This window comes from Sinocyclocheilus rhinocerous, unplaced genomic scaffold (assembly GCF_001515625.1).
Source record: "Sinocyclocheilus rhinocerous isolate Xijiao unplaced genomic scaffold, SAMN03320098_v1.1 scaffold920, whole genome shotgun sequence".
Taxonomy (NCBI): Eukaryota; Metazoa; Chordata; class Actinopteri; order Cypriniformes; family Cyprinidae; genus Sinocyclocheilus; species Sinocyclocheilus rhinocerous.
Genome location: NW_015636975.1, coordinates 22,072 through 26,119, shown reverse-complemented (window position 1 = coordinate 26,119; position 4,048 = coordinate 22,072).

Sequence of the window (4,048 nt, the reverse complement as noted above, 5' to 3'; positions counted from 1 at the left end):
TTTATAAAGAATATCTCTTTGTATTTGAGACTTTAGTCTTTGCAACTTTACAGATCTTCTTTATGCACCAAGAGCTTGTAACACTCCAAAGAGAAAGGAAAAATTGAAATCGCATCATATGACTCCTTTAATAATTTTACACTAATGTATATATAATAATGATAACATTTTAAATGTTATACTTCTGTAAATTAATTTTTATTTAAAGAACAAAATTCTGTTAATATAATAATTTATATGTATAATATTTTTATATTAATGTAAATAATTATATATATTTTTTACATTTATTTCTAAGATACAAACCTGCGAGACATCTAGCCCTGGTCTACACACAGTTTGGACCAAACATCTTAAATAATGCATTTGAATGGTCATGATAGTTGTATTTAGTGTGAGTCCAAACAGATCATTTGATTTTAATTTTTTTTTTCAAATCAAAAACCTGTTGAAATTGATATTTTCATTAGGTCCATTTAACAGACACTTAACTCAATCTTTGATTTAGAGTTGTTTGCAATCAAAATGTTATGATTTATATGCATGTACTGAAGAAAATTTCATTTCAGTAGTTTCGTCGCTTTGAAGGTCAACCGGAACCGGGAACACTTCCCATAACATCCGATGTACTCACTACATTGTAAGAAGAATGGCATCTATGCTAATAATAGTCCCTTTCATTCTTATTCCGAGGTCACTGCAGCCATACGGATCCCGTCTGTATCCAGATCAGATGGTGGATCAGCACCTAGAGATAACCTCTACAGCCCTGAATGTCAGCGGAGACTATGTCAACTAGATACACCCCAGAGACAGATCCCCTGCGAAGACCTCATCACCTTGACAACCATCGGCACAAGACCACGGGAACCAGACAAGTCCTCTGCACCTGTGTTGCAGGCTGGAATTAAACCACACCACGTTGTTTTTGTCTGGCCAGAGGAGAACTGGCCCCCCTGTAGCTCCCTGGCTTAAAAAATGTTGGACTCTTCGACTGATAATGAGCTTTATTTATAGAGCCGTCACCGCAGATTTGCAGTAATCACCGTTAAATGCCGTGAGACATCACAAATCACCTTAAGAGCTTGTATAAAGAAAAACAAACAAAACATAATATAAATAAACCTTGAAACAAACATACATCAAATAAAAAACTAAATTAATAAAGATACATCGACGATTTAACACACCTAACATCATACAAACATAACAGCAAACAAATAACCATACCACACATAAAGAAACAAATCCAAACAATAAGGATAACAAAGTCAATATTTTGCCTTATTCTCCATCTAAACCAGGAGCTAAATCTTTGAAGTTCTCTTTAAACGAAAACCTTAAATAGAACTGACCATGTGCGTCCTAGCTTCACTCCGTACTAGAATGCTTTGAGCACGCCGCAATATATCCGCTTACGCAGATGAATATCAATATAAAAGACTTTGCTACCACAAGATGTATAAACAAATGAAAACCCAAAAATCCAACAATTAAACATGGTACACATTCAAAATGGACAACTTAAGTCATTTAATGAGAAAAAAAAATTAAGTAAACCGTATAAAAGAAAATAACATAACCAAATCATTAACACCCCCGACAGCCTGATTTCTCCCAAGGTTTTTTCTCCATTTCTGTCACGATGGAGTTTTGGTTCCTTGTCACTGTAGCCTTTGGCTTGCTTAGTTGGGGACGCTTGACTGATTGCACAGACTCCAGTGGAAGAGAACTGAACTGGATGATGACATCACTGAATCATCAATAAACTGACTTTAGTCGGAAAAATTAGTCTGTTATTGTCTTCCTGCATTATTAAAAAAACTATTTTCCTGTTTAACACTGTAAAGCTGCTTTGACACAACCAGTATTGTATGAAGTAATATCGTGTTATTACTTCTTCTACAGTTATGCAATTTGAAGAGATTTACGCTTTCACATATCTCTCTCAAAATACAGATGTGTTAACTAGTACTATGGATTCATCACAGCTGACGGAAGTATTTAATATAACTTGTGCTGATATTCTGGACCAGGTAGCTCCGCTCAAATCACTGAGATCTAGAAAAAAGACAGATATCCAGCCCTGGCTAAATGACCATACCCGCTCTATTAGACGGCAATGCAGGAAAGCAGAGCGTAAGTGGAAAAAAAATAAACTTAGGGTCTCATATGAAATGTTCTGTGAATCCTTAAAACATTTTCAAATTGCTGTTAACAATGCTAAATCAAATTATTTCTCTGAAATTGCTAAGAATGCCCATAGGCCTAAGGTCATTTTTAGAACAATCGATATCTATGGATATCATTCCGTCACGTTTCCTTAAAGATACTTTTAATTCGGTTGCCCCCGTCATATTGGCCATTATTAACAGTTCTCTGACCAGCGGAGTGGTTCCCACAAGTTTCAAATATGCTGTGGTGCAGCCTCTCCTGAAAAAACCTAATTTAGACCCTGTTATCCTAAATAATTACAGGCCCATTTCAAAGTTGCCATTTCTATCAAAAATACTGGAAAGGGTCATTTATTTACAGCTTTCTTCTTATCTGACTGACTGTAACATGCTTGATAAATTTCAGTCAGGATTTAGGGCTTTCCATAGTACCGAGACTGCTTTGCTAAAAGTAACAAATGATATCCTGTGCTGCTTGGATTCCGGAGACGGGGTCATCTTAGTTCTTCTAGATCAGTGCAGCATTTGACACAATAGATCACTCCATTTTATTAAATCGTTTAGAGAGAGTGGTCGGCATTCAGGGGGTTGCATTAAGTTGGTTCTCCTCATATCTTAAAGGTCGTACATTCTCAGTTAATATGGGTAAGCATAATTCATCCTCAACATTGATCACATGTGGTGTCCCACAAGGTTCCATTTGCACTAATGCACTAATTACATCCCGACTTGATTACTGCAATTCAATATATATGGGTCTATCTCATTCCTCTATACATCGTTTGCAGTTGGTCCAAAACGCGGCAGCTAGACTTTTGACGAGCACCAGGAAGAGAGAGCACATTACACCTGTTCTCACTTCCTTGCATTGGTTACCAGTAAAATACAGAGTCGATTTTAAGGTTTTGCTCACATGTGGTGTCCCACAAGGTTCCATTTTGAGTCCTCTGCTTTTTTCTTTATACATGCTTCCTCTTGGCTCTGTCTTTCAGAAATATGATGTCTCTTATCACTGTTATGCTGACGATACACAATTTTATCTTCCTGTCAAGTCTAGCAATGGAAACTCCATCATAAATCTAATCTCCTGTCTGGAGGAAGTTAAAAAGTGGTTGTCAGAAAACTTCCTAAAGTTAAATGAAGACAAAACTGAGGCCATTGCTTTTGGATCTTTCCTGTTTAACACTGTAAAGCTGCTTTGACACAACCAGTATTGTATGAAGTAATATCGTGTTATTACTTCTTCTACAGTTATGCAATTTGAAGAGATTTACGCTTTCACATATCTCTCTCAAAATACAGATGTGTTAACTAGTACTATGGGTTCATCACAGCCGACGGAAGTATTTAATACAACTTGTGCTGATATTCTGGACCAGGTAGCTCCGCTCAAATCACTGGGATCTAGAAAAAATATAAATATCCAGCCCTGGCTAAATGATCATACCCGCTCTATTAGGCGGCGATGCAGGAAAGCAGAACGTAAGAGGAAGAAAGATAAACTTAGGGTCTCATATGAAATGTTCTGTGAATCCTTAAAACATTTTCAAATTGCTGTTAACAATGCTAAATCAAATTATTTCTCTGAAATTGCTAAGAATGCCCATAGGCCTAAGGTCATTTTTAGAACAATCGATTCTGTCCTGAACCCTACCACAGTAGGCTACTCTGCTGCAACACCTGAGATTTGCGAAAAGTTCCTTGAATTTTTTGTGGACAAAATTCAAGATATTAGAGCACAAATATCACCACCTGTCGTGGTTCATTCTGAATCCCTGTTGCCTTTTAGTTCTTTTAGGCATTTTGTCTCCATATCGCTCATTCAGCTGCAAGATATAGTTTCTTCATTGAAACCTACAAATTCCCCTATGGAT